Genomic DNA, 22,876 nt, shown 5'->3' on the forward strand with positions numbered 1-22,876 from the left:
TAAATCTCCCAAACTAGTACAAGATGCTTCTTTTCGGAGTGAGTTTCTTCCAGAAAAATATAAATGCTTAAGACTGTGGGCACAGATTACATGTGGACCAAGCAACAGAGTTGCCTGAGAGCAAAGCTTGTTATTGCACTCTATGGGAACATCTAAACTAGATGAATCTATCTCAACCTGTGATGTAACTGATTGTGGGCATAAAAAGAAACCATGCAGCTAAATAATCATCATAGCTGTAAAAAAAGCCAAAAGGGATTCTCAAATGCATGTAATATATGTTAAAGACTATATTTGAGATTTTTTAAATCTCTTTTTATAAAAGTCCACCTCTTTTTTTTTCTGTTTTAGTCAGCAAAATATCACCAGTGTTCTAAAGGTCACTATCTCCTCATACGGTGATGGTATTGACTGATTCCTCTGCAACATTAGACTTGAAGAATCTGGCTTATTCTCAGCATTTCCAACTCTCAGATATTTGTAAGTTTTGAAAATCTCACGTCTTGAAAGCTGTAGCCAAAAATGCACTAAACTTCTGTGAATCTTTCTATATCCCACAGCGAAAAACCACTGTGGATGAAGTCCTTTGTGCATGTAGACACTGTGCTGTTAAATTCTGACCACAGGCCAGTGCAAATACTGGCTCTTTCTTTGTATTTGGCTTAGGCCCTTAACATTACTTTCCATTTCTAGCAAGAAAGGGCTGGATTGCCTGAAAGTTGTGGAATCTTGCCAATTGCAGGCTAATGAATGTTGCAGCTATGCTCTGTAATTAGGAAACAGAAGATTGAGATTCCATTTTCTAAAGACTCTGCCAAGGTTATTTTCCTATTATTATAACAGAAGGAAGGAATGGGTTGGCAGGCTTTCTAGAAAGTGTATTCACACTGTTTTTGAATAATGTAAATTTGTAATAGGTTTTGTGCAATAGAAAAATAACCATCAAAAGATGCCAATGTAGGTTGAAACTAAATAAATTGTCATGTTATCAGAAAGGAAAAAACATAACCTATCTTGGATCTGGCAGTAATTGTAATTTCTATTCAGTAACACTTTTTGTGCAACTTCCATAAAAAACAAAACTCCTTGAAAAGGAATAAATAGATATCCTGAACTGTTCAGTCAGTTTCACCTTCTGCACTGTTGCCATGTTGTATCTATTGCCTTGTCAAAAAGCCCTGTGTTCTGCATGTGACAAAGACTGTGTATATTAATAACTTAATTATACCTCTTCCGACCCAAATTATTTTAATTACTGCAATCACAGTAGTATAACACCTGGAATTCAAAGTAATCAGCCTCTCTTGGGTTACAAAAATAAGTGTTCATATGAAATATTAAATAGGGTGAAACCTTTGGTAGTGGTCTGTCAAGAAGTCATCTGTAAGATGACCAACTCTACTGCAGGCTCTTCTGCATTTCTTGAAAGAAATGGTTTGGAAAGGATCACCATTAGGCGGCGCTGTATTTTGTTACATAGAGATTCGAATAAACCATGTACATTTGTGTGTTAACTGAAAATGCTCTATGTTGCTCTAGCTTGCCAGAGGGACCAAAAAGAAAATGAATGTAGAATCAATTTATAAGTTGAATGGCAGTGTAAGCTTGAATTTTAGCAATTTTCCAACCTATAATAAATCCAAGAATGAAAATGAAAAGTCATTCTTCATGGGAGAAATGCCAAAATAATTAGATTAACAGTGTCTGTTAAAAAGCTAGGCAGCTCCTGCCTCAAAGACATTTCAGAACATATGCTTGTCAGCTCACCGTTGAACTTGGTGCTGAGAGATCTGGCTGTTTATATGAAACTGCGTGAACCTCTGTGACTTTTGGTGCACCAGAAGAATGCTGAAAAAGACTAAGCAAGCCTAAAATTGAACTATGGCTCCTTGACTGACTTAAATGAACTCTAAGTGCCAATGCAATTGCTGAAGAATTTAAAGAATGTTTAAAAATGATAATTTGATATAGATTAAGGGCTTTCCTGCATGGGCGGTATAAAATAGATTTTTCTAGAAGAATGGAGATTAGTATTGACTGGAATTACCTATCTCCATAAAGGAGAAATTTCTACAAAGAAATCAGAATACTGAGGGCAGACTGAACCCTGGCCTTTATAATGGTTAAGTTTTAAAAGTGTCCAAATATATTATGAAGGAATTTTTCAGCTTAAATATCTTCTTTTGTGACAGAGAACTGGAACAGCAAAGCAGCTGTCAGCCTGAAAAGCAATCAGTTTCCTACAGCATATGCTTCATGACATGTAGAGAGTGGTACAGAAAATAAACATCATGTAGATCTTCCAAACTAAGAGAACATGCAATACAGAAATACATACTGGGTAAGTAGGTTTGTCTAAACTGTTACTGATGCTAAAGTTTTTCATAAAGCTTCATTTCAGGCTCCTTACTCAAAACACATTGAAGGCTGCTACTGAAAACTGCCTTTGGAGAATGCTTCTAAACAAAGTGAGAATCGAGTTCAGTATCAGAAAATAAGTGTTTTGACAATTCATATACAAGATTTTTCAAGCTTTCATTTTGTTGTGACATTTTGGAAAATAATCCACAACATTTAACTAAAATCAGTGTTAAAGGGGCCGGAGACTTTGGAAAAAATATTTAATTTTGACAGAATGAAATGTTTTTTCAACTTGAAATGGGTTTTGTTTCTCATGTTTGCATTTGAGTAGGAAACAAAACTAACATCTTTCTATGGGCATATTCAAAACAGATTTTCTCTGTTCAGTAACTGCACAAAATCAGAAAGCCCAAATTAAAGATGTTTATACAGACTGCTGCTGAGGGCTATGCAGGGTTCTCAGAATTTAAACTAAAATTTCTTCCTAGTATAAATAATACAAAGTCGCATAAGACTATGATTATAAGTAAATATAAGTCTATTTTACTATTAAATATTAATATTTGTTTCAGTACAGTCATCTTAATTTTTAAGAAAATTGACATAAGTAAAAAGCAAAACTTATTTCCAACTGGTTTATAAATATCTGTGAGCTGTAGTAAAATAATTTCTAATTCTTTCAAAAAGTGCTTCTATTTTTTTATACATTTGCTGCTGTTGCTAATTGTGAGTTAGGAAACTGTAAAATTATGCAGTAAATAAATGTATATGTTTGGTAGAAATTTTAAGCTGCTTGTAACTATGTTACAGTTTTCTTTAGTGTAATAATAGTAATGTTGATCAATAACTTGCATTGCATGTATTTAGGCACATTGCCAAAAGCAAAGTCTCATGGGCATTAAGAGCAGTAGGCTGAACAAGTCCAATCTCAACTTTGCTTTCAGAAAAGGCCTTTTTATTTTTCCAAGTAAAATGCCTCTAGTTGGTTCTTAAGCCTCTAGTTGGTTTCCAAGGAACCACTTCTACGTAAATTCTTTAAGAAGTTCTTGTCCAGAAATTAAATCAGAGCCAAGTATAACAACCTTTACAGAAGTCTGGTAGTAACACCAATGGCAGGTCAGTGCATTGGTGTAATTTTGGAGTAGGATCACAGCTGGTAGTTAATTCTTCAGTACTTTCGATTTCTCTTAAGCAATGTATGATATTAGAGTAAATACAGATAGCAGTGAGGAGCAGGTGAAGTACAGGGATAAATTGCTTTTTCTGAAATGTGGCATGCTAGTGAACTGAAACATAGGATACAAAGAGCTTTCCAGATGTGATGTTGCCTCACCTCCACAGGCATTAGCAGAATAACATGGAGAGTGATGTGCTTTTTGCTGTGTATCGAAATGGTTCTATTACAGCAGTCTGCAGCCTGCTTATGCTCTCTCTCAAGCACAAAACACTCAATAGCACAGTTTGGTTGGAACTTTTGGTTGTTATGTATTAATCAGCTGCTTAAAAATTGTTTTTGCATTGCAACCTCTATTTTAAAAAAGCAGACAAGAGGAATTTGTTCTTAAGGATTTTGGAAAAAAATTATATTTAACAAGGAAGGGTGTAAGGCAACAGATGTTGTTAAGGTGTGCTGTGAGCATTACATTGCTTTCAGGCTCCTCAGACTAACTCCATTTTTCAATATTCGGGGGCTTGACTGTTGATAGATGTTAAAAACAAATAAATAAATAAATAAAAGCTTAAAAATAGATACTGTGTTTCTAGTTTATAATTTTCTGCTCTCCCTTTCATTCAGGCAAGTTGCAGCTGACTGATTGCTCATCAGTGCTCCATAAGGGAACTTATGACATGCTCAGCAGGCCTTGGTCACATATTGGTAGCCAAGATCCAGGTAAGAACTCTTGATACAGCTTCTCCTTCCTTTTACTGCATGATCACAAAAGAATCTCTTAAGCTTTCTGCCTCCAATTTTTAACTGTAAAATGAGCAGGGAAAAAAGAAGTTTACACAGTGAAAAACGCACCAGAGTACTAAGATTAAAGTATCCTGTTTAGAATATTCTGGCCCTGTTGACTTCAGCCTGAGTTATATAGTCACTGTGACATCGATGTGCTATAAATTTACCCTTTAAAGGGTAAATTTTGACAGAACTGTAATGAAAATGGATATCTAAGAAAAATCCTCAACTTGCCTGCAGCATAGTAAACTCCAATACTAATTAATAAATGTAGTATTAGTAGAAGCAGCTTCTGAGTATCTCTAATATACTGACTTTCAAATTACAGATTGTTTACTTAGCATATTTCATTGCCAGTAAAACTTTCTTTTAAATAGAAGTTTATAAAGCAAATTATCCAACTGTGAAATTGGAAGCACAACTATTTCAGCCCATCCGAATTTTTTTTTTAACTATCCCCCCCACAGTAATCTGCACTTGCCTTTATAGTGCCTGCAACTGAAAAGGATTATCTAGTCAGAATACATCAGTATATAATAAATGTGCTTCATTTCTTCCTCAGTCCTTAAAGCTGACAGCCAAAATGAATGTTTGTCTCTGTGTTGGCACCACTGGTACTTTTGCAGAGACTATTTCATGGTCCATCGGACCCTAAAGGACATTGTTTTTAAAGGTGTATTATCAAAAGGAATGAAGCATACCATCAGAGTGCATATCAGCATGTATTATTAAACTTAAGGGCAATAGTATTGCTTGGTTGATATTGTAAGGCACTCAAGTCAAAATGTATTAAAACTAATCTTTATGGTTCTCAACATTTATAATGTTTTATGTCTAACTAGTAAATACAGGTCAGGAAAGGTACTTGGAGTTATCCTCTAGCTTTGAAAGAAGAAAAAATGCTTTATAAACAAAGTAATTTATCATCCTTTCTGTATCTATACAAAAGCTAGTATTACAGCTGCAGATATACTAATGGGTTTCCTATACAGTGCCACGTTAATTAGCTGCCAGAGTAGCACAACTCTGAATCTCATTTTGCTGATTTATGAGAAAAATGCCGCAGTCCTTTAAAAATATGTAGATTCACCATCTGGAATAATATCTTGACGTAATCAGCTTTTTCAGAAACCTCTACTGAGAAACATCAAAATCATTCTCTGAATCTCAGAGATCAGGGGATCATCAGAATATTCACTGATCAAATCACAGCTATGGTAGGATTGTGTGGGCAGTGCCTAATTTGATACAGATTACAGCAACATTCATTGGGTTAGATGCTGCATAATCCTGACAACTGTCAGATAAATTGCTGCAGTTATAGCATATGAGCAGGCCCATAAGCTGATGATATTAATGCTATGAAAATATGACACCAAAAACTAATAACGTTCTTTGAGGCATCTGGACAGAAGCAAAATCTAATCTTGTCTAAAAGATCTCCATTAGCAGTAATCATTCTGTAATACGATCAACACATTCTTGTCAAAGCAAATAGTACTGTGCAATGTTAGTAAAACTGATTAAACATGGCATGCTGTTCTAAAATAAACCTTCAGCTTCAAGGATCGGGGTCTGCTGATTACACTGGGTTTGTTGGTTAAAACACATCCAGGCCATTTTCAAAACAGCTTCTTCTTCTAGTGATTTATTCTTAGTAAGGGAGAAACAGTAGTAGAAAGGAAATCAAGCGAACAAGTCAGGCAATATAAAATTTGAACAGCTTAAAGAAGATGAAAAAAGCTTCTGAGAAACGTTGAGCCCTTGGTACAATAATCTTTCACTTCCTCACAGAAAAAAAAAATAAAATAAAAATTAAGATTTACTCATCTTTTCCTTGTGGTGCCCTATGATGCCATTTCGCGATCAACCAAAATTCTTTCAAGGGTGTTCATTCTTACAGCTGAAGGATAAATACATCATGAGCCCATCAGGCTGTCTACCTCTTTGTTAAAAAGACCTTGTCCTCTGGGCTAAACCTTTACAAGTGATGGCTGATTTGCTGCTAGTTAGTTCTGTAAGATATGGTTTGTGTTCCTTGCAAGCACAGAATTTAATGAATGTAAAAGGAGAATAAAGCCTGACATCAAGCACCATACGTTTTTTCTCCACGTTTGCTGTGAGTCAGGAAAGTTCTATGCATGATGATCAATATCAATACAAAAGAACTGGAATTAAATACTGAGAGCACACGTGAATGTTTTGGGTTTGTTTGTTTTGTTTTATTGGTTAGTTTCCTAAATATTTGTATTTAAATAAGACTTCCATAACATCTCCATCTACTCTGCCACAGACGTGCATTCACCTGCCCAAGGGGCCCACAGACTCTTAATTGAAATTATATCTGGGGGAAAAAAAAAAATAAATCTACAACTGTGAACTCTCTTTTAGCATTGTAAACAGACCCAGATAGATCCCAGGAGATTTAGACTGCAACGTCCCCTTTCTTTAAGGTTGAGCAGAGTGTTGACAGGCTGTAATTACAGCATGTGAGTGTTTGCAATGGCTGGAAAATTACTAAGTACCTTAACTGGCTGCAGCTAAATTTCTGTAGGGAAGGAAAATGTACAAAAAGAGTTGCAACAGATAAGGATAGTGATTCCTGTTTTGCTGACTGAGGAAGCTGAGCTGCAGATCCTCCTTATATGCAGATCTAGAACAGGAAAGGAAAGCTGTGCATAGTAGGAGAGACTTTGCAGGGAAATAGATTTTTTTCCTTGGAGCTGCAAACTGTTGTGTTGCATTTCAGAGGTGAAACAAGGTGGACACATCAGTGCAGCTGTAGGTGGGTGAGTGAAAATGCTTTCCTCTTCTTGATGAAGGAACTGAGTTAGCGAACAACTTTGTTATCTCAGAACTGAAAAAGCTTCTAAGATGATTTGAAGGCTTTATGTTGTCAAAGTTTCAAGACAAAGTGGAAAGAGCAATTGAGGAGTACTTCTGTTAGAGAACTTGACAATAATTTTAGGGTGAGGACATGGAGGAGCAGACAGAAGCTCAAGGAGAGAACAAATTGGTGCACTCAATAGCAAATGATTTGATTAAGATCAAAAACACAGTTTTGAATAAAATACCCACCCCTAATGAAGGGTCTTATTCCAAAGTACATGTGAAATAATTTTGTTATATTCTATGATGTAGAGACGAAGGTAGCAATCATTAGATAGACAAATAATGTGTTTTCAACATGCTTTTTATATTTTCCTTAACCTCACCATTTTGACATGAACAATTTTTTTATTCTATTGGTGAAAGGACAGTTATTTCACTGGTATAAAGTATTTCCCAATGTTTATCCTTGTAGGGTGAAAAATAGAACTAAGCATTGGAAGGTCTCAGGAAATTAAGTTTAGTTTCTGCTGGCATGACCTTGTCTAACGGGATGGGCATCTGTATCATGATATTATAGCTTCCTCATGAGAGTGATGCCTCACTTTTACAGCAGGAGAGCTGCTTTCAAGGTGAAGGATGTTCAATGTTAAATCATAAATTCAACAAGCCTACTCTGTCAAAACAAACAAATCCAATTTTACAGTAAAAATTGTACACTGAGTATCTGGGCTTCTGAAATGGAGATGGGTTGGTGATAAATGGGATCAGGGCAATGGATGTCAGATCCTCTGAATTATATGTGCTACACTGAAAGTAGTACTAGAAACACAATGAGGTAAAAGGAAATGTGAGTGCACTCACTTATAGGGATAACTTTTAAATACCTTTCACTTTGTGTGGATGGCAGTGCCTTCATTTTTCCTCAGTCAGTGCCCTTACAGTGTCTCATGGAAAGTTACGGGGTTTGCTGATCAACCTCAAATTATTCCTGGGCCTGTTCTTCCACTTTGCAAGGAATATGAAGGCGTCCACTGCTCAGGCTCCCCTGTGCCATCTGTCTGATAGACTAGCAGACAAGTCCTTGCTCAGGCTTCAAGAGGAGCCAATGTTAATGTCTGAATCCATTACAATACTTTTTAAACATTTTTTCCCTGATGATATAACTCTTAAAAAGTTATCTTCATGGGGTGCATCATTTAAACATGATTTCAAAGCAGAAATAATACTACTGTAGTGTGTTATTAGAACCAGTAGCTCACTCAGTAATGAAATCTTATTTCCATTGACATGAATGAATACAAAGGAACAAAGCTGCTCAAATGCTGAAGATCAAATACTTTGCTTTCTTTTCTGTCTGTGCCACGCAATATTTTCCCCCTTATTGAAGCAGTAAATTTCAGAGGAATTTCAATTTATATACAATGAACAATGTCTTAAGATATTTTTTCTTTGAAGGTTTTCACTGAGAGAAGTAATGGACAGATGTTTCACTGAAAGAAGTTGAAGCAGAAGTGAAAGTGCTGCATGTCAAATATCATCCTTTCTTGTATGAAAAATAATACCACTGGATTTGACAGGTATGCAATATAAATACATGGGAGCAGAGTTATGTATTTCCTCTGAAAATTTTAGCATAGGTATAAATTTGGTAAAATATGTGTTCTCAGCGATACTACATCGCACCATACTCCGTAAATTCGCTAATGATTACACTTCATGTGGTCTCCTGATTTATAGCTATCCAGAGATGCATGAGCTTGATGGAAAGATGGAAAGCATGTGCTCACTGGTGCCAATGATGGGTAGTTCTGGAGATAAAGCTTTCTCAGAGGTAAACTGTTTGCTGCAAACTGTATTATTGAGGGAAAAAAAAAACTTTTTAGTTAATTATCAACATAAATTGCAATCCACAGTCTATTTGCAGTTGTTCTTGGTAAATTTATATTAGGTGTTGTGTTTTTTTTCATTATTTATTTTAGGTCTTCTAAAAAAAAAAGTAACACAGAAATCTGTTACACATTTTCACAGGATAGGCAGGTGATCAAAAAATACAATGTACTTAACAAGCTGACTCCAAAAATGCAGTTATTATTTAATGCATGTTGTGGCATTTAGAATCATAGAATCATTAGAGTTGGAAGGAACCTCTGATGGCCATCTGATCCAACTCCCCTGCAATGAACAGGGACACCACAGATCAGTTTGCCCAGGGCCTTATCCAGCCTCATCTTGTGTATAGGAAATCACAGCTTGAACAACTGAGGCAAGTGTTGGGTCAGCTGAGGGAGCACTGGTGAGAGTGATCTAGCTGTGCTCCCAGAAGGGGTGGACTTCAACTCCACCCCCTCTGAGACCTCATTTAAGGGCTGACCACCACTGAGGCAGCATCTCTTGGAGACTGCTCCCCAGTGGAGACTGCCTCAGCTATCTGGTCCAGGCATCAACATTGGTGAGTTTTCTTTACTAATAACCTTTGACTATTTATCACCATCTTGGTCAATATCTTTATATTAGCCACCTTTAAACCATCCTCTGTTATCACCTTTACACCTTGAAAGTCTTTAGGGAAGGGGCTTCAACCACAGCACTAGGTAACCTGTTCCAGTGCCTCATCACCCTCATTGTAAAAGACTTTTCCCTTATATCTAGCCTAAATCTTGAGCTTGAAGCCATTTCTCCTTGTTCTGTTTGCATACTTCTAAAATTCAGTTATGTGGTTAAGTTTCATGTTTAGCTTTAGACCTTTTATAGGACTGAGGTCTTAACAAGTTTACCAAGCTTCATATTGGGTTTTATACGAGGTACTGTTATGTTGTCATCCAAGGGACCATCTCCAATAAAAATACTCCAAGTCATGTTATGTTTGAATGGAAAGGAATTAGAATTTGCATATATCCCTCTCTGTAAAAACATATTTTCATGTGAAAACATCTATTCGCGTGCATGATTTTTTTAATGTAGCTTTCTCTGAACTCACTTAAGAGACAGTCATCGACTCCTAAAGGAATCAGAATCAACTCCACAGTATGTAACTGGATGCCTCACATCTAGCTAAGTATGTGGAATGACCACTTTTCCAATGGAAACCCACATAAGGTAAGGGTTGCACACCCAAGGAATAGGGGATCACCAGGACTGGAGGAAGAAACAGACCATGGCGTGCACTGAGAGGAGCTGCAGAGTCAGGTTAGGTTGTGTTGGGCTGCAGCAACTGGCGTGCAAACAGGAGGAAACATGGAGGTTTGGGAGAAGTGGCTGTGGGCTGGCCCTAAGTGCACCAGCTTTTGAGCTTTTTTAATATTCATTTAACAATGTTTATTTCTGTCTATCAAAAGAAATAGGGTGCACTTCACATTCAAGGGATGCCTGCTGCCGGAATTTGAAGACTTTTTTTCTTACTTTGACATTTGAATCTACTGCAGTTAGAAAAAAAGTAACAAGCTTGATTGTAATGAAAATAATTTTAATGAATATATCAACTGAGTGCAATTAAAATCTAAATACATAAATAATATGCCATCCTAATTAGAAGTATAGTGTGTTCTTCTAGAGTATGCTTACTAATTTTTTTTTATTTATTTATTTNGGGGGGGGGGGGGGCTGTTGCTTGGTTGGCTCTTTTGTTGTTATTTTTTAAAGATTAAATGAAAATGCAGGCTGCTCCTTGCTGAGAAAAGAGTGTTAAAGGTTTCTTTGATTTTGTTGCTGGCTGGTTTTTTTGCTTAGGAATCAGTAGATATGCTATATTCTTGGTAATCTTTCATCTTTTGATTTTTCTTAAATAGTTTGTCTACCTTATCTCATTAATGTTCTAACTATTTGAATTTGTATGTATATGTACATATGTATATGTATAGCAGTAAGTCTGTTTCTTAACTGGTAAGCAATTGAACTGATTCAGTATATTATATTTCAGGCAGTGTTCCATTTTTAGGCCTAATCCTGCACTAACTTGTATAAGGATGTATATGTTGGGGAGGGGGAGAATAAGGGAGAAGAGAGAAAGATCAGCCCTTGCAGAGCTGTAGGGGGGTGGCTGTCCTATGTCAAGATTGTCAGCTGCTACAGAATTTACATCAATGCATTGGAGATTACCATTGCAGGAACACTCTCTGGTTCAGTTACAGTACTGCAGGGCACAGACTGTTAGGAATCACATTGTTTACATACCTTCAATCTGTGGAATTTAGTGAGAGCATAAATGTTATAAGCAATTATGGCTTTTGCCTGTGTATCGCTATCTGCTTTCTAAAAGCACTGCACAAATGTGCTATTAGATCTAGATACCAAAAATCAGAATCTTAGAAGACTGTAAAACAAATTAGCATCTGACTGGAATATATTTCACTCAGAAGATGGTGAGGCCCTAGCACTACTGCCCAGAGAGCTGTGGGTACCCCATTCGTGGATGTCCTCAAGGCTAGGTTGGATGGGGACATGGGCAGCCTGAGCTGATGGGGGGCAGCCAGCTTTAGACAGTGGGAGTGGAATTGGAACCTTTAAGGTCCCATCTGTCCCAACTCATTCCGTGATCCTGTGGATAATGTATAAGTACAGAGTCTGCTAAGTTGCAGAAGGAAGAGTTGAATTACATTGGCTGTCTATATGTACTTTCGTTTCTGTTCTTGAAATTGTAAAGCAGAAGGGAAATGAAGGGATATCCTGAAATCAAAATTAACAGTAGTAATACTGAATAGTAGGTGCTGCAAGAATTTGCACTTCACAGAGTAAATAACTGTTTGCTTTTTGTGACGAGCCCTCTAAATGAAGTCTTGGTCTTCCATTGAAGCAAAAAATCGCACCCACTATTCTGAAACTCATCTCTTGATTTTCTCCTTGAATATTCAAATCAATTCACACAGAAGGATGTTAAAGATTATCAAAAGTGATTATCTTATGTTAAAGACCTTATTGATACTGCAGGAAAACTCATGGCTTTTCCTGTTCACACTTAGAGACAGTAAGTGCCTGAGGACAGCACCCTGCTAGGAATGGGGTCAGTGCACTGTACTCATACTGTAGTACTCTCTAGCAGCGCTGCCTATGCAAAGCAGCTTAGCTGGAAATCAATTCATGTAAATAACAATTTGTCATTAAAACTGAAATAGAGAAAGCTAAGGTTAAATGAAAAGCATTTAAGCTCTTATCGGCATAACCATACATATTTTTCATGTTGGAAAAGCAAGTTTAGACATAGAGTAACTTATGTATTTAGTTTCCATTGTGTACTGTAAATGCAGATAGATTTGATTAAAAAAAAAAAAGACATCTGTTGACTAGGAATGTGGTTCATCATTTTTCTCCTGAACAAATGATTACATATTCACCCTCTCCTGCATCACCAGCAATCTGCACGGCTTCTCCTGCATTGTTACGCAAAGTGACAGTGCAAGTTGTTCTACTTATTATTCTTGTATCACCAACACTGCGCCTGTCTTTTTTAATGATGTATGGCCTTATCTTAGTGGTGGCTAATCTCATGATGGACTAGCTCCTTGCGGGTTACAGGCACCATTTCTGTATCTCTAGCCAGCAGCACTTGGTGATGAATGTCTTGGGCATCCTCCTCTCGCCCGTGCTGACTACACACACGTTTACTGCAGTTTGAAATTACAGCTATAGCTTCAGAAAGAGCAATTTTCTGGCAAGACAGTCTTTGGCGTCCTCTGCGCTTCACTTAACAATTAGACCATACTGAAAAGAGAATAATTCATGACAGCAACGAAATTGAAGGGTGGCTCCTGGATGAATACAGTGATGTTCCTCAAGTGAAAAGTGAACCCAAGCTCTAACACTTACGTATCACAACATACTCAGTTAAAAGCCCAGGCTGCTTTATTATGATTCAACTACTAACTTCGACATGATGAAACAATGTTTTATTGGTACGTGGCCTGTTAGTTTGAAAAGAAGCTCCATATAACTGGGATACTGATGAATGTATGTACTGAGAGCTAACTACAATGTAAGTGTTATAACAGGGTGGATGTAGTAATTCTGGCTTAGATTTCACAGGAAAATAATGAACTTTTCCAGTAATGTAGCGCACTTTGATATGTTCAGCCTGGCATCTTAGTTAGTTTCTAAATAACAGTATTGCTAAAAGTGATTAAACATAATTTACAAATCTGAAATATACTGCTTAAAGAAACAGTGTGTGGTCATAGACCATGCTGGAAAATAATCTTCAGCGTTCACCATCACAATATGCACAATGTTTTATTTTTAATAAAAATATACTACTGCATACTAATCTCCTGCTGGCCTGCTACTCACCCTGGCCAGCGTACCACCTGTTTCATTATGGTGTTACTGCTTCCAGCCAAGCACCGTGATGTACTTCTGTTATCCTTTTTTGCTGAGTGTTTTCAGTTTTATGGCCAGTCTATGCCCTGATGACTTTTGAGTTTTCATTTTAAACACTTGCTTTTGGGAGTACAAAATAACATTTTTCTTGTGCATTTACCAGCTTAGAAATCAGGGCTCCACTACTGCAGGTATTAAATGAAGGTATCCTGAACCTCCCCTCTTCCAGACCAGCAATCATACTGTGTTTCAGTGCCCATTTTTCCATGGAGCTTGCAGCTGCTGCTGTAGTTCTTTTCACATCACTTGCACTCTGAAGGGGGAACCTCTGTGCTTAAACTTCCAAGGGGGAAGAAGAGTTTATAACTGATTAGAAGATTTGAGATGCAGTAGAAAAAATAATCGATATCTTCCATCTTGGCTCTGTCCTCTTTCAGGACTGCATTGGTTAATCTCGTTATTAACTCTCACTCTCCATTCCTGAGTTTGTTATAGTGGTATGTGTTGCTTACAAAGATATATTTGGTGGCTGTATCTAAAGCAGAATTTTAACATTCCCTGCTGCTAGTTGTTATATTTGGAATCTGCTAATCACAGAATGAAAGGTTTGGCCCAAACTGAGCACAAATAAGTGCTGTCTGCAAAGTGTAGCAGAACAGAATTGACTTGGCTGAAATGAATTTCTGTCTTGCTGTGTATTTACTTATTATTTATTTCTTTTATTTCCTATTTTGTTGTTAGATAGAAGCTGGGCTTATAATGTTTGAAGAACTCATAAATTCGTTCTCCTGAATTTAGACTGTTTGACTAAAGGCACTCGCTTCATTTTAATTGCATTATCCTTTTGGCTGAATTTTGTAGGTATGAATATAAGTTTAATACTTTCTTTTATGAAAATTAATTTTAAACACTCCAAACAGTATTGAATATGCAGGTATTCTTAAATGGGATTTTTAAAATTATTGTGTTTGACATTTTTTATTCTATTTATTCTATTTTTATACTACTCTCTGTAGTTTTACTGAAGCAGTTCACTGATCCAACTGCCTCACTTAAAGGTTTGTGCTAAAAATTCCCTTGCAATCTATAATGTATAGGGGCTTTGAAGAAGTTTGCTCATATGCATTTTAAATAAGAATTACATCTGAGACTTTCCCGGTCATTCATGTATAGCTTATAAATAGTGAAAATAATTATTCTTAATTCTTAGATTTAGCTATCAGTTCTTTCCTCTGGCAGTTTCTACATCTGGCCTTTTTTGTACCTCATTTCTTTTTCATTGGATACTCTTCTTGTGCTGTACTGTTTCCCCTGTGATCATCCCAACTCAAAACTTGAAACATTCAATGTGAAACTTTAATGTAAATTATTCTTTTTTGTTAGGAGAGAACAGGGCTTGATTTAAATTAAGATTTGTGGAATCGATTTTCCTATTTTAACTGCATCTTATGCTGAGGGTTTTTTGTTTTCATAGGGTAAATAAGGACTGCAACAATGGAATTTAAATCTTTCGAAAATCTGCTGAAGACAGCAGTATGGAGCGCAGTTCACTTCTGATTTAATGACTTAGGAAACCACTTTCAATTCTCATTCTGTAATGGCTTGATGGAGGAGCTCAGGAAGAGACAAGACAGTCTGAATGGAGGACATGTACAGAGCTAAGCCAACAGGGACTGAGCGTTTTCAATTCACAGTGTTACAGAACTGCTGCTTCTTATGTTCCCATGACAAGTTCAGGCAAGGAAGGTTGTAAAATCACATTCCTTTCAGGTTTATTATGGTTCATACTTCCCAAAGACCGTTGGGATATTAGATTCAGTCAGACATGGCAGAAGTCCTGAAATAAATCATTCATTTCTCTGTGAGATATAAAAAGAGTTTCTCTAGAGGCTGAGGAAGAAAGGCCTCTATACTGTGATGGGGATACAATGCAGAAGTCCCTATGTATCTCTAAGGTGTAACCCAGCATGTGGAGAATGCTTTACCCTTTATCAGGCAGATACTGAATGACAGATCCTGTATCTTTTTTCTTCTCTGTTACAATCCCTTGGACCTCCAAAACCAGAAAAGTCAATTATTTCTTCTTTTCTGAAGTAAACATCCAGAAATCAATACTGTTTCTTTCAACTCTTCATAGCAGAGATGTTCTCTCCCAAGTCCCCTTAAAGAAAGTAATGCCAATAGCACGACTACTTACCTGCTTTTAACATTAGTATTACCTCTGTGTTGTGGACTACATGGAAGAAACCTCCTGAGCCCTGTTTGTGTTGAATATACTTGAAAGAAACAGATGCAATCTGACTGCAGCCAATCAATCCTCAAAACTGCATATAAATAACACAATACTTCTCTGTGAAGTAGTAACCAGTATAAACTTTACAGATTAATGTATTCATGTCTTTGCAAACAACCCTATTTATGGCTGACCCAATTACTTTAAGAGCTCATTAATCTGAAATCTATATTGTTAGATGGGGAGGTTTAGAGTTGTCTTTAAAATCAGCTACTCATCTCCATTATTTTGGACAAAGACAATCAGAGCTCCCAAGGATCAATATGTATCTGATACAGATTTACAATTAGATCAGTGCCTCTATCAATAGTGGAGATGGTGAATGTTAAGAGAGCATATGAATTGAAAGCTCCAGAGCATTTTCAGTGCCTACTGGTGGAGCCATCTCATTTTCTGAATTTCCCAGGCACAGACAAAAAGCTGTTGAAGTCACATTGCCAGATTTTCCCCTTTGCTCGAAACTTTTGTAAATATTTCAGGTTTCAAAACAAAACAAACAACAACACAAGCACTTGTCACACACACAAACACAAAATAAATGAAGAACTGCTGTGACAGCAGTCAGGCTTGAAAGCTTTCCACTATGGTTGCTTCCTATTCCACTCTGGAGAAATGGCCACCTCAGCCAAGAGATGATTATCTGCTGTTTTCTGTGCAGAACAGTTATATTTTAGATTTTTTTAAAAAAAAATAATAGTCTGAAAAGTGGTTGGGTTTATAAATAATCTTAACTACTTTAAAATGTGTATAGAGGAAATGAGCTTAAAAAAAGCTGTAATCTAGATCATCCCTGGATATAATTTAACTGAATATATTGGAATCAATATAATTTTTATTATATTTTGTATCTCTCTAAATTCATTTCTGTATTTATATAGTATATATAGAATTTATATATAGAATACTGTATAAATTCAGTATTCATTTCTGATGTGATAACTGGAATAACCCATGATTTGGGTTCATATTAAATGTAGTGTTTCTGATGGCAGTTTTTATTGGGGAAACCGAGTCTTGACCCAAAGGGGCAACGCAGTCAGGGTATATGTGCAAATAAACTGAAAAGCACTCTAGTAGCACATGCACACTCACACTGCAAACCCTAGCTCACTGAGCTCTTGCAGTGAGTCAGATCACACACAGAGGGCTTTGGAGGTTTTTTTTTGGTAAAGCCATAATGTGTCCTGTCAGACACCAGTAGCTTCATTTGACAGCCATAATGTTCCTACTTTGTTATGATTTGAGACAGTATTGCTCCAGTGGCTACTAAATATGACAATGAATTCTAACATAGCAATTGAAAAGAACTGGATGTAGAGATGATTAAAATAGCAAGCTAAAAATATGAGAGAAATCAGTGTACATTTAACAATACCTTGTAAAAGCCAGCCTCACATAATGCTGAGCTGTCACAAGCTTCTTACAAGCCGTGACATTTTCAGAAAAGCTCTGTCCACCCCTATTTCCTAATTACTCTGGAGAATGCTTGCTTTTCCCCTTGCCCTTTTCTATCAGACTGGCATTAATAAAATGGGGGATAACAATGAAAAATGTACAGTAGGAGAAGGAAGAAAGTTTGCAAACCCAGTTTGTCATGATTTCTCGATACAAAAAAGTCTCTACAATATGAATTCTATATTATCTTTTATGATACTTAGATTTTTCATTGGCCACATTAACAGTTCATTGTCCTCCCATAGGGATATCATGATCAATAGGTTTCTGGAGACAGTCAGTAAATGTGTCTTATTGAACAGGATGACTTTCAGAGGCCCCTTCCAATCTCAACTGTTCAGTGTTTCTGTGATACGTGCACTGTTGAAAAAGAGAATTTAATTAAACATATCCCACATTATTGACAAATAGATAATTGTGATTTTAGAATAAAATGTTCCCTTTCCATTTAAATTTCACAAATGCTAAAAACTTTGTAGTTTAGGTAACCTCCATATATGATGTGCTTGCAAAGTGTAGGGTTCTTTGAAAAGATCGTAATATCCTGAAATGTTCCACTTTGAAGGAAAATTTGCCCTAGAATAAATCATGTCATTTGATGTAATTATACAGAACCAGTGCTTACTGTTATTATCTGATTATTAACCTCCACATGAGCTATTTACATCTCAGTCTTGAGTAATCAGCATAATGATTACCTGCCTGTTGTGGTAATAATTAAGTAGAAAAGCCAGCAACAAAATAATGAGATTTTTAATATTCTTTTTAGCTCAAATGTAATGAGCATGGCGTGTAATAGTGGGTCTTGAATATAATGCAATTGAGATTAATTTTTAAAACATCTGATTTTCTTCGCTAAGGTATTTTTTTTATGAAGGGGGATCTAAAAATTTTTAGGAGCAAAGTAAACTAAATGGTCTCATTATAATGTGTAGGACTCGCATGCTTCACTTCATGGCATGCAAGAAGATTTGGAGATTACCAACACTTGAGCTCTGCTCAAGTAACATGACAGAGTTTTGCTGGCTGTGGGCATTGGAAACTAAATTCAGTAATGCTCTAAGAAATTTACTGTGAGTTACTAATACTGTAAATGTGCTAGTACAGCGTATGAAGCTGATCTGAAAATACTGAAGCATGAGGTCATTTTCACATGAGTCGACCTGTGGGACTACCATCTCAAATTCATCTGGAATCCTGCAGCTGGTTTGGGTTTTGGAGGATTACCTGTGAGTGTTGGTTTTGCCAGCTTACTAAACCATTGCTGTATTGCATTAGGGTTTTGAAATTAATCCCAAATTATAGATTTTTCACTATGTCATACTATATTTTGCTTTTTTGCTTGAATTGACATTTTGATGAGCATGTAATACACCGTAAATGACCAAGTAACTATGTAAAAGTGTTGCTTTTATAATACTAGCATTGCTTGTTTTCTCTGAGCTTGCTGCATTTTGTTTGTTAGTAGTTAACTACTATAAATTACTTTTCATCTGAAGGCAAATCAAAGGAACACCTTCAAGCCACATTAATGACATGTACAGAAAGACTTTTATCTTTGTTTTGATAATTAGATACCTTGATCATGCAAATAGTTGGCACTGTTTACTTTTCTTAAGAAGTAATCTGTATATACGCCTTCCCTCCCTCCCTTCCTCCCTTTCTGCCTTTCTTTCCTGGGAGAACTAGCTTCATCTAAATCAGTTTTTAACTCATACTTCATGTTTTCCTTTAATGCTTCAAACATATTTACATTGCTTAATTGTAGTTCTGTATAAAACCGTATTTCTGTTTAAAATTTGTTATTTACAAATATTTTCTCTGTGCAGACAAGGAAGAATATACTAAATATTAATAAATTATGACATAATCTTCAAATATCAAAATCTTCTTTGTTCCATTGGAACATCTTTCTGAAGGAGAAGGTCAGAAAAACTAAGCTATCTATGGATTAATAACATGAAGGCTTTAGAATTCTTACTTGATTTTGATTGTGACCCCTTTGAAACATTGATTGCTTCTGATCGTTTGCCAGCTCTGCTCTGAACCATCTCTTTCATCAGCTCTCTGAATGCTGGATGGAACACTCAGCAAGTCCAATACAAGTTCTCCCCTGAGGGTTTTCTCATCTGGTTTTGTTCTGTCTGTGTAAATTCATTTGAGTATTAAATGTTCACGTGTTTTATTTCTATGCTGATGGGCATTTGGGGATATTTTGGTTTTCTAGTGGAGAACTGTATTGAAAGCCTCAGTTCTGCAGCAGCATAAGCAGTTTCTGATGATTGCAGCATGGCTAGTGAGGCTTATCCAGAGGTTATTGCATGACTGAGGCCAAAGGGAGGAACAGAAGTTATTTAATGTATACATTAAGGAATATGCACCACCAACTCTATTATAAAATCCTCTGATGTTGCAAATACTTGTGTATATCTAACTTTACAAGTATGGGTAATTCAGTGACAATAATGGACCCACTTGTATCCACTCCAGACTAAATGTTTGCTTTTTCTGGAATGAAAGTTTACATCTATCTCATCAGTCACACTGTGGTTCCTTGGGAGAACTTTGTAACGTGCCATTCATCTGTTAGAACAGCAATCCGTGTATAAGTCCCTTATTAGAAGAGCTATGTCTTTGAACAGAAGGGAATTGCATCTCCTCTTTTTGATGGATGCATGTTTTACAACCATGATTAAATCCTCTGTTTGTGTTTTTTAAGCAAAGCAAACAGAGATAATTTTCCTCAATGAAGAAAAAATACAGGGCTCTAAGAGTGAGTTTAAAGGATATCATTGTCTATGGTGTGTGAAATCTTGGAGAAGAGAGAGTAGGCAAAGATGGGAGTGATAGTTTTTATTTCTTAACCCTATTTTTTTTTTAAATGTGTAGTTAAAGTTGAAAATGTTTAAAGACAAGATTATACTCCACCAAAGCTTCAGCAGATTGAAATAAAGATGTGCTAATATCTAAGGTTATTTTTGAATACATTTTTAATATTACTCCATCAGCTAAATACAGCTCAGATTTTTACATTTTTATAGACCATGCGAGTTCCCTGCAGGCACACTGTCTCTGCAGTGATTTATATAGTTAGAATTATAGGGGATGATAAGCATTTGCTGTTCAATAGTGTAGTTAATGCTCAGCCCCTCGGGTAACAGAGCAGTGAAGCATTTACTACTCAGTGGTAGTTCTGCAACAATCAGCAGCAGTGTGACTCTATCACAGTAAATTTACATCGATACACTTCATCCTCAGGGAATTGAGCATTCACTCAGCATAGCCTAGGGAAAACAACTAGAATGGACCTTTTCCAGTTCTTATGGGTGGCACAATAGGAAAAGTTTATTAGTGTAGCTGAATCAGAAACTGAAATCACAGATGGTATGAAATGAAAATTATCTAATTTATTTTTTCTCCTTTTTTTTTTTTTCCCCCAACAGTACAAACCTAAATAAACATTTGGACTGGAATGAGAAAGCTGAAAGTTGAAGAAGATGCAGCAGTGGCAAACCCACTACAGTTCTGATGGAGATGCTAAAGGCTCTGTGCCCTTCAATCCCATTATTAGAAGCAAACTCCTCTCTCAGGAACCTGTGTATTTTCTCAAAGTATAGGTGAGCTTACACGTGCTGTAGCTAATAACGCTACTGTTGATTGTGAATAGAAATTAGCAAGAGCTGTGTGAGTCAAGCAATAATAGTTTTCTTATAGTATATTTTTCTTCAGTAGACATGTAAGCATTTTATAAATGAATACAGTACCATCTACATATAAAAAAAATGGGAAACACAAGACAGAAGGAGGCTTCAGGAGTTGGCCACAGTCCTTCATCAAGACAGAGTAAAAATACAGCGGAGGTTCTCAGGGTGTCTGCTTGATGCTTTAACCACTGCAGTCAGCACTGCCCTCTCTCTCTGTAACACACCTGGAAGCCTCCAGCTGCAGTACAGCCTGCAGCATAAATAAGGACTGTCAAAGTATATTTTTTCTCTTGTAAGACATGAAAGATGAGGCAGAGGAACCTGCAGCAGGCAAGGCAAGCTTCAGCCTAGAAAATGCAGCGGGAAAGTGAGAAGCAAGATTTCTTTAAGTACTCTGTCCCCATGGATGTCTCTATGATTGAAAGACTTCAGTGAACTGAGAGTGACAAAATCTGTAGGTAATGAATGTTAAACCTATGCTGTGTTTTTAAGACTGACTGATCATACAGTAGAGAGCCAGCAAGTGTAGCTGTAGGCACAGCTCAGTACCATCTCAGGAAGGCAGATCTCTGTATCTGTACATTTGGTAGTATATGTATATATGACAGCATAAGAGTGCCTGACAGGCTGTCTGTGAGGCTTCAAGCTGAGGGCAAGGCAGGTTTCCCAAAGATGCCTGTGGGATGACCATGTGCTCTCCTGCATGCTGCTGTGTTGAAATAGCATAGGGATATGTGAAGAGCATTGGTAAGGCCAGTGACTGAGGAAGAGGTGGAGGAGGGGGGGGGAAGGAGATGATTTGTGTTAGAGTTGTGGAGACAGAGCTGATGACATGTTCTGACAGTGGTGAGAATATAACACTATCCTGTGGTTGTGAGCAATTAAAAAGTAGCTTGGTGCCATTGGGTTTGTTTAGCATTCAGCACACACACACACAAAAAAAAATAGTAATAGCTGTAAAGCTTTTAAAGCACAGGAATACAGTGAATAATTTAAAAAAAAAAAAAAAAAAAAAAAAAAAGAGGCAGAATGATATTCTCAGCAGCTTTATGGTTTGGGTAACTGATCCATTCCTTCACCTGAAGCTGAAAAATGAGCCTCTTGGAGAGAATGGTTGTAATACCTGAATAAGTTCAGTACTAATATCAGAAGGAAATTGAGATTAATGAAGGATTCATTACGTCAGGATTCAGAATATCATCTCAAAAATAGGAGAGAAGCAGCTGCAGAAAGAAGATACAGTATTAATATTGTAAGTCTCAGTGCAGACGCGTAGTACAAAGAATCTGTATGGCCTGTATGGCTTTATCTCTGATAAAGCATTTACCTCTGCTGTTACCTCAATCCTCTTTCCTGCATCACAGTATGCCTAAGGCAATAGGAGTGCACTGAGGCATAGTGTGGAGTTACACAATGCAAATAAAGGCAAGGATGTCACACAGAATATACATTATAAGCGATAGTATGTGTGATTGAAAGAGTGGATGTCTCCAACTGAAGGGAAAAAATATTTCTTTAAGCTTTATGAAACTAGAGAGAAATCAGTGATTCAATCAGAGTAGCACTGTAGCAGATCGCTTTTATAAGCTCTTTCCAGAGCAGAATCACATATGGAAACCATTGTGGGTAACATGCAGTAAAATACATTCCATGGAATAATCCCATGCTGGCAGAGATTGAACTAGACAGTTTAATAAGCCTTCCATCCTTAATTTCTCTCTGCCTATGATTCTTTCAGATGAAGCCATGTAATTTTATGTCTTCTGTAGCTTTGGAAATATCCAATAACTTCTGATTTACAGCTTGACCTGTGTGTAACAAAGTCCAGGTTGCTTGAGCAAGAGAGACACCCTAATCATAACATCACATTTCAAATGCAATCAACTCCAAACCTTTGCTTTTATTTATTTGTTTGTTTGTTTACTATATATGTGGAATGACATGTTGGAAGGCCTTTGATGGACAATA

The 22,876-nt window shown here is 36.7% G+C and overlaps 1 long non-coding RNA gene across 25 annotated transcripts in view; it reads left to right on the top strand.

The window, feature by feature from the left end:
• The window catches only part of LOC107318096, a 93,729-nt gene that overhangs the window by 7,179 nt on the left and 63,674 nt on the right, over window positions 1–22,876 (top strand). For 22 of the 25 annotated variants that reach the window (XR_004308378.1, XR_004308370.1, XR_004308371.1 and 19 more), the window contains exons 3-8: window positions 352–480; window positions 2,193–2,341; window positions 4,157–4,252; window positions 8,606–8,727; window positions 8,888–8,981; window positions 20,648–20,821. This is a non-coding gene — a long non-coding RNA (uncharacterized LOC107318096). Of the gene's footprint in view, window positions 1–351; window positions 481–2,192; window positions 2,342–4,156; window positions 4,253–8,605; window positions 8,728–8,887; window positions 8,982–10,973; window positions 14,318–16,615; window positions 18,434–20,647; window positions 20,822–22,876 lie in introns of those variants that run through there. The other 3 variants (XR_004308374.1, XR_004308393.1, XR_004308392.1) reach the window with 3 other exon arrangements.

Source organism: Coturnix japonica, chromosome 9, assembly GCF_001577835.2.
Source record: "Coturnix japonica isolate 7356 chromosome 9, Coturnix japonica 2.1, whole genome shotgun sequence".
NCBI lineage: Eukaryota > Metazoa > Chordata > Aves > Galliformes > Phasianidae > Coturnix > Coturnix japonica.